Source organism: Manihot esculenta, chromosome 10, assembly GCF_001659605.2.
Source record: "Manihot esculenta cultivar AM560-2 chromosome 10, M.esculenta_v8, whole genome shotgun sequence".
NCBI lineage: Eukaryota > Viridiplantae > Streptophyta > Magnoliopsida > Malpighiales > Euphorbiaceae > Manihot > Manihot esculenta.
The window spans coordinates 2,469,928-2,481,001 of record NC_035170.2 but is presented as its reverse complement, the minus strand read 5'-3'; the positions used below and the strand labels follow the sequence as shown (position 1 = coordinate 2,481,001).

The following is an 11,074-nucleotide window of genomic DNA, read 5'->3' as shown; positions in this document are numbered from 1 at the left end:
CAGTTGGGTGTCCTACATATGTGCAAATCTCACATGGTCTGTTTCGCTAAAGTTGTTGAACTTGTTGAGCTTGAGCTATACCATAATTCCTCACAATAGAGGTTAGTTCAGAAATTTGAGAAGAGAGAAAAGACATACTTACCGTAGCCATGCTTGTAAGGTCTTGGCAGTGCATTCAATTTCAGGATCGTAAAGAAGAGCTTCTTTACGATTAGCCCTGGTCATAAAAGGAAAATACGTTAGTTTAAATCAATTCCCCGGCAACGGCGCCAATTTTTGATAAGCAGTTGTCGAAACCGTAAAAAATAAACCTATTATCAATCAACAATTAAATTTGCAGATAGTGGCAATAGGGTCGAACTACAGGGAATTGACACTAAAGATCTTCCTAATAAAGACCAAGATAAGTAAATAACAAATAATTAAAAGAGGGGGGTTTGATTTGATGAATTAATATTGAACAGCAAAAGAAAGCAATAATTTAAATGAATGAAAATCTCAATGGGAGAGGGATTCTAGTTGAAGTATGAGTATATCTCAGTTTGTTCAGAATTGATCATTGATTATCTAAGACTCTTGCTTTATTTCAATAAATTAGTTTTGGTTGTGGAAGACGCTTCTCACAATCCAAATTCCTCCTTAGTTCTAGTTTGATTAGGAAACGTTCGCTAATCAAACACTAATCAACAAATTGCCAAGGAACGTCCTTGGGGCATTGTAGCATCGAACAACTGTTGACTGTATTAAGACTTAGAGAAACCCAATTCTATCATTGCCAACCGCGTGGTCAAGTTTAGATTATGCAACTTGATTAAATGTGTATTTGAACAACCTAAGCAATTACGGACCTAAATCATCCAAACAATATTACTTAAGCAATTTAAAAGCAATGGGCCCTTATTGATTCTAAAAGCTAAGTAATAATTATGGATAGATCAAATTGCATAAATATTGAAAGCAAATAAGAGTTTTAACAATGGAGTTTTAAATCTCCCAATTCATCACAAACTGAATTTCCTCAAGTTCAACTAGAAAAGAAAGGAAATTAGCCACTCATGGTGGACTAAATGAACAAAAGATGAAAAGAAAGGAAAAGGAAAGAAGCTGCAGGGTTTCTGGCGAGGGGAGAAGATGCTGAGTAGCTGATCAGAAGATGCCCTTTGCTGGTTTGGAGGTTGCTCTTTTATAGCTGAAGAATTCCATCCTTCTAGGGTTTTGAAATCCCTTTTTAATTTGGCTTGTGATTCCTCTTTTGATGTTGAATTTAATTACAACTGGAATTCCTTAGGTGAGAAACTCTTTCGTGGCTCTTGGAATTGTGTTGGTAGTGATTGAGTTGGATTTGGACTTCTGAAAATTCGAAATTTGGTTCCCTGCTGTTTTCCCGCCTCTGCTGTTAATTTCTGCTGTCAAGGTGATTTTGGCAGTTTCTGCGAGTGATTTGGGCAAATCACTTGCCCAATCTGCCCCAATCGCTCTCTGGGATTCAGTCCAGTTTCTGTCTCTGTCTCTGCGAGTGATTTGGCCAGTTTCTGCGAGTGATTTGGGCAGATCACTTGCCCATATCACTTCTGCCTGTTGCCTCCAGGTTTTTGCTTCAGCTTGATCTGGGCAGTGATTTGGGCAAATCACTGACCCAATCACTTTTCTGTCATTTTCTGCACTTTTTCTCCATTTTTCCAATTTCTTCCTTTTCTGTAAAAGCAAGGTAAAAACCATAAATTAAGCTAAATAATGTGTAAATAAACAGTAATAAATATAATAAAAATGTGGCTAAATTATGCTTGATTAATAGTCCTACATCAGATTGGTATCAGAGCGAAGTTCGACCATGGCAGATAACCAAGAGGCGCGACTTGCTGCGATTGAGGCATCTTTGGCAGAATTGAGGGAGATGATCGGACAACTGACCCTGCAGCAGGGAACCCATCAACCCGCCGCCGCCGCACACCCCCAACCAGTCGCCAATCTTATGGCCGCCAATACTAAAGTCACCTATATGGTGAAGAACATCTTATGTTCAACAAAACAGGAGGATGAGACGCAAAGGAGGAAGATTTTCCAGGCAAAATATCGAGTAGGAGAGGCAATTTGCAGGCTAATTATAGATAGCTGCAGTTGTGAGAATCTGATAGCTAAGCAATTGGTGGAGAAATTGCAGTTGCCTACACAGCCGCATCCTTCGCCATACAAAGTCGGATGGATTAAGGAAGGTCCGACAATTGAGGTCAACAGAATTTGCAGCGTGCCTATCTTGATTGGTAAATCTTATACTGAACTTGTTAATTGTGATGTTGTGGATATGGATTGCTGTGGAATTTTGCTAGGTCATCCTTGGCAGTTCGATGTTGGTGCTTTGCATAAGGGGAAGGAAAATTCATACATGTTCATGTGGAATCAAAAGAAGATTACTATCTTGCCTTCCAGTTCTGCGAAACATTCTAAAGTGGAAGAGAAGAATGATGTTGCTATTCCTACGGGAGTGCATAAGCTATCAGACGCAGTTGAGAAATCTGGAGGCACACTAGTTTTATTGGTGAGAGAAAAAAGTACAATTGAGGATGCACCACCTTTACCACCACTCGTCAAAGAGCTGTTGAAGGAGTTTCCTAAGATAGTGGAGGAATCACCCAAGCTTCCACCTCCGCAGGATATCCAACATCAGATTGATCTCATTCCTAGATCAAAGTTATCGAATCTGCCTCATTACGAGATGAGTCCAAAGGAGAGTGAAATCCTCCAAGACCAGGTAGAATTTGCTTACAATAATGTTGCCCATAGCTCCGCAAAGATGTCACCGTTTGTTGTTGTGTACAGGAAAGTCCCAGAGTATACAGTTGATCTTATTGCCTTTCCCACAGGTTCTCACAACAGTATTACCGCAAGCAACTTGGCAAAGCAGCACGTGGATGTTTTCAAACAGATACAACAATACCTTACAAAAGCCAATGACAAATATAAAGTTACAGTTGATGAACATAGGCGTTTCAAGTCCTTCAATGTCGATGACCAAATTATGGTGTATTTAAGCAAGGAGCGTGGTGGAGGACAGAAAAAGCTTGACGCCAAGAAGATTGGTCCATTCCGAATCATTCAGAATATCAATGACAATGCCTATATTCTTGATCTCCCACATGAGATGAAAATTTCCAAGACGTTTAATATGGCAGATCTATTTCAGTACTACCCTGCTGATGACAACTCTAGGACGAGTTGTTTACAAGTAGAAGGAAATGATATGGAGCAACTAGGCTTGGATTTTACGGCAGATTTAGACCGAGGCTAACTTTTGCATTCTAATTTTTTTTTTTTTTGATATTTTGGGTATTTTCATAATTTTTCATATTAGGGTTTTGTTTTTCATATTGAACTCGAGGTCGAGTTCTTTACAAGTGGAAGGGAATGATATGGAACAGTTAGACTCCTATTAGGATTAGGATTATTTTTGCATATTGGGATTTTATTTTTATTGTAAATAGCCTCCCTTGGCTATTAGGATTTTAGACTCCTATTAGGATTATGATTATTTTTGCATATTAGGATTTTATTTCTATTGTAAATAGCCTCCCTTGGCTATTAGGATTTTAAACTCCTATTAGGATTAGAATTATTTTTGCATATTAGGATTTTATTTCTATTATAAATAGCCTCCCTTGGTTATTAGAAACTAACTTTCCAATTTTTAAGAAATTTCAATAAGACTTTTCGTCTTTTAGCCTATCTTTTCTCTTATTTCGTCTTAACCAAACAATATTGATTACAACTCTTGACGGAGTCTAAATAGTCCTACATCAAAGAATTATTCAAAGCATTATATATAGGATGAAGAATTTACCAAGGAGGCCAATGCCAAATGCCCATAAAACAAACAGCAGAGTGCCAGAAGTGAAGCACAGAATAAAACTGGCTGAGAAAACAAAATCATTTGATCAGGCAAAATTCATAGAACCATTACAGATCAGTACTGAACTACTGATTGAGAATAAAGTTTTGAGAAATCTAAATACCAGCTGAGAATAAAAAGACAAACACCCCACGAGGTTGGCCACAGATGTATACTGATTTTTTGGATGAAGGACGGCCACGAATGACAGGCCTGTAAATACAAGTGTGGTAAGCGCAATTTCTATCCAATCGACAAACAAACATAGAAAAGCAACTGAGCATCAACTAACATGTGAGGAGGCCTCATCTTTGCTGCCAAATGTGGAGAGAACTTTCTTACTGTTCTAGTCACCTTTTCACTGAAAGTAGCTGCAAAACTGAAAAATAAACCTTCAGCACCAAAAAATAGGAAAAATAGAGTCTCTATCCACTGCAAACTTAAGAACAAGTTAAAGGCATATGCATATCCTACATGCCAGGTCATGGGGTAGAGTTGGTAAATGTTATAGGTTATAGGAAGTAGATAAGTTAATATAGGTTATAGGAAGTAAATATTGATAGATGAGTCAGTTGCTTAATTTTAGGGATTGTATAATCATATACTTGATTTTCCTTCCTGTTTAGATACTGTCTCTCATGCATAAATAGATTATAATCTCTATTGTGAAATAGAACAAAATATTATCTTTTTACATGGTATCAGAGCGACTTAAAACTCTGTTTATTTGGATTATCCATAAATGGTAATATTTGGAGGCTTAGACCTCTGTTCATTTGGATTACTCATAAATGGTAACATTTGGAGATTTAGGACTTTATTTATTTGGGTTACCCATAAAGGGTAACATTTGAAAACTTAGAACTCTGTTTATTTAGGTTATCAATAAGGGTAACATTTGGAGACTTAGGGCTTTGTTCATCGGGCACTGTTCGTCGGGTACTGTTCACGAATTCAGTTCTTCTAATCCTTTGTTTATTTTGATTGTTTTGGATTGGTTGTTTTTATGGCTGAAGTTGATTATATATGTAACAAGTTGGCCATGATTAACATTTATTCTCCAACTTGAGTAGGAGTGTTATAGGTTTTAGGAAGTAAATATGTTAATATAGGTTATAGGAAATAAATATATTAATATAGGAAGTAAATATTGATAGATGGTCAATTGCTTAATCTTAAGGATCATATAATTATATACTTGATTTTCCTTCCTGTTTAGATGCCGTCTCTCATGCATAAATAGATTATAATCTCTATCGTGAAATATAACAAAATATTATCTTTCTACAGTAGATTAACTTCCATGCTTTGAAAATAACATGGCAAAAACATGGGGAATAAACACATGATTCAACAAAGAAGAAACGCATCTGTGCTATGGCCTTAACAAAAAAAGCATTATGAAATGGGATGTCTGATTAAGTAAATATATAGCTCCAAATAATAAAATTGTCAAGTTATTTTCTCCATGCTTCTCTTTGTAATTTCTTGATTGCAAGTAAGACAGCCCACGCTTATCTCATACTCAGATTACAAGCTAAAAAGTAGACAAGGCATTTTAAGTAACTAAACAAACCAACGCAGTGATCATTGAGTGATCACCTCTCTATTGACTGGCTCGCAAAATACCCAAGCTTTTACATCGACTTTAAGCATGAGTCTTCAACGATTTACATGCACATATACTCTATGACACAAGAGTAACAACTTAGATGTTTCTAAAGGCATATCTTTAATTCTTTTGACATGCAACAGCAAAATCAATTTCAGTAGCATGAAGTTATACCTTAATTCAACCTACCTTCGAAGGGAAAACCCACACTGCTACGTATGAATAACATAAGGTAAATTTGTACTTTGTGAATAACACAAATGATTACCACCCACCCTCATACAAGATCCAACAAATTTTAGAACTACTAATGTCATTTTTAGAAAACCAAAGAGGGAAACCATACAATTGAAGCATTAGACAACCATAAGAAAATCAAAGATTCAATAATGAAAGTAGAATACCTATCATTAAGAAAAGCAAAGCTTAAAGCTGTCAAAGCAGCAGCAAGAATAGCCATCGGCCTTGTGAGACATGCAACCCCTGAAACCAAAATACAACAAAAACTACTCCTAATTACAGAAATGAATTAGAACCCAAAACTCATAATTTAATTTACTAATATCTGTGCTTCCTTGGCTTACCCAGAACGAATACTATCAAAATGAAGTAGTTTGTCCTGTAGCTGCCAAAAAAAATATAATAAAATAATTATTTCATTAATAAAAAATATAAATTACTATTAATTGACCATTGATTATAAAATTTAAATTTTTTAATAACTAAAATACTTTTTTAAGAAGTTAATATTTTCTTTTTTAATAAAAAATTATTTTTATTTATTATTTTAATATAAAAAATTGAGAAATTATTATTTTAATTTTCAAAAATTAGTGTCCATTATTTTTTTTATTATCGTTATAATTAAATTTAATATTTAAAATATAAAAATCAATTCTCTATAATTATAAAAATTTCTATACTTATAAAAATCAATTTAAACATACTCTGACTATAAAATGTGAGTACAAAAATTAATTTTTAATTTTAATTAAGTATAAAAAATTTTATATTTATATTTTTATACTTACTAAATATTAAATTTATATTTTAAAAATAAAATTATTTATTATAACAATAAATAAGAAAAATAATGAATAAAATTCATAAATTCACTCGATTTTTAAAATTTAAAATAATACTTTTTTATTTTTAAATTGAGAATTGGAGATTAAGAATAAGTAGAATTTAAAATCTCTTTGATTTATTCAAACACTTATTATAAAATACACGTATCATCAAACTAAGCGTGTGAGTATAATTTTTTATTTTTTATTATTAAAATAATATATAAAATAATAATCTATTATAAAAATAATATAAACATTTAAAAAAGTATTTTCATCGTTAAAAAATGTAAAATCTCTTATCTATAATTAATTAACAGTAATTTATATTTTTTTAATAAAAAAATATTTTAAATAAAAAATAAATTTAAAAACTAATTTATTATTGAAAATTTAATGAATAATTACTTTTAAATTTTATTAAATTTCAGAAAAATTACTGTAAATCACCAAAAAAACCTCACCGGTTTCACAATATCATACACTTTTTATATGTAAAGATTTTTAATTTAACTATGAATTTAAAATTATATTATTAAGATAATTTAAGAAATTCTATTCGGAACAATTCTTTTTATTTATTGATGAGAGTGAATTAGGAAATTGAAACTGATATAAATATTTTTTTTGGTAATCCAGATATAAATAAAATTTTATTTTTGACTAAAAAGTTGAAATATAGTTATTGGAAATTTTTAAAAATATTCAAAAAGTTTTATTTTTAAAACCATTAAATTAATTAGAGGTGAGAGTATTAAGTTCAAATCGAAAAAATCGATCGAATCGAATTAATTTGAAATTTTAGTTTAATTTTTTATTCATTTCAGTTCGGTTTTTAATTTTAAAAATTTTGATTATTTCAGTTCGGTTCAGTTTTGATTAAAAAAATCAAAAAAATTGAACCGAACCGATTAATTAATGATAATAATATGTTATTTTCAATAATATTGAGAAATTAGATCATATTAAAATTAAAATATTTTAATTAAATTTTAAAATATTAAAAATAAAGTATAAAAATAAAAAATTTATTAAAAATCGAAATTGATCAAATCGAACTGAATCAGACTGATTCAATTTGATTCGATTATTGACCAAAATTAGTTTGGTTTGATTTTTATAAATACTAAAATTTTAATTTTTGATTTATTCAGTTCGGTTTGATTTAAAATCGAACCGACCGAATGCTCACCCCTAAAATCAATAGATCAAGAAATAATTTTTCTGTTTAAAATTTTTACATAATTTCATAAAATTTTTCCATTCTTAAACAATAAAAATTAACCCAACATAAAAATTACAAAAAGAAAAACTCCCATTACAAGTTTTATTTTTCAAAACTAAATTATACATTTCTCTTAAATATGATTTTTAAATGAAGGATCGAGAATAAAACCTCAATTATACATACCCTGCCACTACAGGTTGCCACCCAAATCCAAATTTAGAATTGGTATCATCTTCCTTGGATATTTCTGGTTTTTGCCTCTCCCCATTATTGCATTTTTCTAGTGGAAATCCACACAATCCCAAATTTCCTTCATATGAACTTTTATCAAATGTGTTGAACTGCTTTCCTTCAGGTATGGGTCCTTCAAGTCGATTATCTGAAACCCGAAATACTTGCAGAAATGTTAAATCTGTCAACTGCATAGGAATCCTTCCAACAAGAAAATTTGAAGAGAGGTCTAGTGATTCCAAATTGGACAATTCCCTCAATGATGGTTGAATATTGCCCGTGAGTTGATTGTGAGACAAGTTGAGCAACTTAAGTGCTTTAAGCTTTCCAATAGACTGTGGGATCTCCCCTGTGAATTTGTTGCCTGACAAATCAATGGTTGTAAGAAATGTTTGGATTCTCACCAACTCAATCTCAACTCCTTTGAGTGTCAGACTCACAGAATAATGGTAAGAATAGTTTGGTTGCCCCATGTACTCCATCTTCACATCAAAGTTCATCATTGCTTTGAAATTATTGAAATACCCTGAAGGTAATGGCCCGCTCAACATGTTATCGGAGAGGTCAAACATTCGCAGCTTTGAGAAGGAATAATTGGTAGAGGACCCTTTCACAAATCCATGGAGTTTATTGGATTTCAGAATTAGAATTTGCAGCTCCGGAAGAGTTTCCAAGAAATGGGGGAATGAGTCATCTATATTATTGTTTCCAAGATCTAAAATCTCCAAATTTCTACAATTAGAAATGGACAGAGGGATTCTCCTTTGCAATTGATTGCCATTGAAGTTCAAATATCTCAAGCTGCCTCTTGCTGAGAACGTCTCAGGGATGGTTCCTTGGAAATTGTTCATGCCCAAATGCAGCACCAAGAGATCATTGCTGAAATTTCCCAAACATTGTGGGATGAAGCCGTTCAAACTGTTGTTTGACAAGTCAAGAATTTGGAGAGAGTTTAGTTTGCAAACTGCTGAAGAAACTTCTCCTATCAATTTATTGGATGAAAGAATGAGAACATTCAAGTCCACAAGTTTGAAAATTGAGCTCGGAATGAAGCCATACAACTTGTTATTTCTCAAATCAATATGAACCAATGGATTTTCTTGGAATGGACCTAAACGACCGGTGAGCTGGTTATTGTCGAGGAATAAAGAGCGCAACTGAGGTAGGATAAACACAGAGGGTGGTATTGTTGCATTTAATAAGTTATTAGATAAACGTAGGTAATTTATACTTGAAAACCCGCCTACTTGGAAAGGGATGGGGCCTGTGAATTTATTATTTGATAAATCTAAAAAATAAAGCAGTGTGAAGTTTGTAAAATAATGAGGAATTGGACCACTACAATGGTTATTTTGGAGCCGCAAAATCTGAAGTTGTTTAAGGTTTTTAAAAGAAGAGGGAATCTCACCACTGAAATTGTTGTAGGAAAGGCCTAAATAAAAGAGCCGCTTAAGACTTCCAAGTGAAGATGGAATTTAACCACTGAAATTATTGAAGGAGATACTCAACTTAACGAGTCGAGTAAATTTACCCAACAATTCCAAATTTGAAACTCTAAAATTGCAGCTGCTGAGCCCCAAAGTTTCTAAAGACTTCAAATTACTGATAAAATCATAGTCCAAATAAATTGGAAATTGTGTAAAAGAAAGAGACAAAGACCTGAGAGAATTATTCCAGTTATGCCGAGGTAAGGAACCGTTGAGATCTTCATTACCGAATAAATCAAGCAGTTGGAGGTTTGATCGTTGAATTATGTTGTCTGGAAATTTCCCTTTCAATTCACAATATGGAAGTTCAAGTGATGATAAATAAGAAGAGATATTCATCAAAGAACTAGGTTCAACCATGGACATATTTACCCAACTCAAGTGCAATTCTCTTATCTCGGTTAGATTTCTAACAAGCTTGTCAAAAATCATTGGTTCTATTGACAAACCACCATAATTCCAAGAAAGATCAAGTGAAACCAATTTAGATAGACGACTGATATCGGGGATTTTTCCTTGCATTTCACAGATTTCAAGTTTGAGAGATGTCAAAGAAGAAGACAAATTCATCAAGGAACTAGGTGCAACCACAGACATGTTTACATCACTCAAGTCCAATTCCCGTAATTGGGTTAGGTTTTGAACAAGCTTGGTAAAAATAGTGGTTTCTGATATCAAACCATTATTCCAAGAAAGATCAAGAGATAGCAAACCTGACAGGTAAGTAATTTCTGAAGGAATTTGACCCACAAAACGAGAATAGCTTAGATTAAGATGTGTTAACTTGGAAAACTGGCCAAACTGGGGAACAATTCGAGAGTGGTTGAAATCATTAAAAGACAAGTCGAGTTTTCGGAGATGGCGAAGAGAGAAAAGAGGATTGTTAGAATAGATAGGACCATACAAGAAGCTATTAGAAAGGTGAAGGCCAATTACATTACCCGTTTCCATATCACATGTAATCCCATCCCACCAACAGCAATCAGTGCCCTCTTTCCAATACTTTGTCAAGAGAGCCGGCTTGGGAGAATAAGGAGAGACAAAGACAGCCTTTGCAATGGAAAAGGTTTTCTTGAATTGGAGCAGGGCAAGACTCTGGTCTCGTTGGCACAACATTGCTGAAGAGTTGGAATTCAAAGAAAAGGAAACTGAAGCTTGAAAATGAAAGTGAAACAAAAGGAGAAAGCTAGCAAGCCATACTAGACTAGCCATTCTGTTGAAGAAAGCTAAAAAGTTGGGAACTTTGAGGTATTAAAAAATCAGGGCAAGCATTTAGAATTTATAATATTATGAATGTGGGAAAATAATTAGTATTCTTGGCAGCGACTTGACTTATCTTTTTCGCAAGTAAATGTGTTCATACTTATATATTTTTAAATTAAATTTAATTTTAAATAATTATAAATTTTTATTAAATTTTAAAATTAATATTTTTATTAAATGAATTTATCATAATATTATTCTAACTACTCATATTTACGTATAACAAATGAAATATAATTTATATGACATTTATTTTCACTAATATTTGCTTAAAAAGATCATCATGTCATTATTGTAATACCC

At 32.8% G+C, this 11,074-nt stretch overlaps 1 pseudogene; it reads right to left on the bottom strand.

The window, feature by feature from the left end:
* Nucleotides 1-3,757: 3,757 nt before the first annotated feature.
* On the bottom strand, nt 3,758-10,764 carry LOC122724915 (annotated as a pseudogene).
* Between the last annotated feature and the right edge of the window lie 310 nt (nt 10,765-11,074).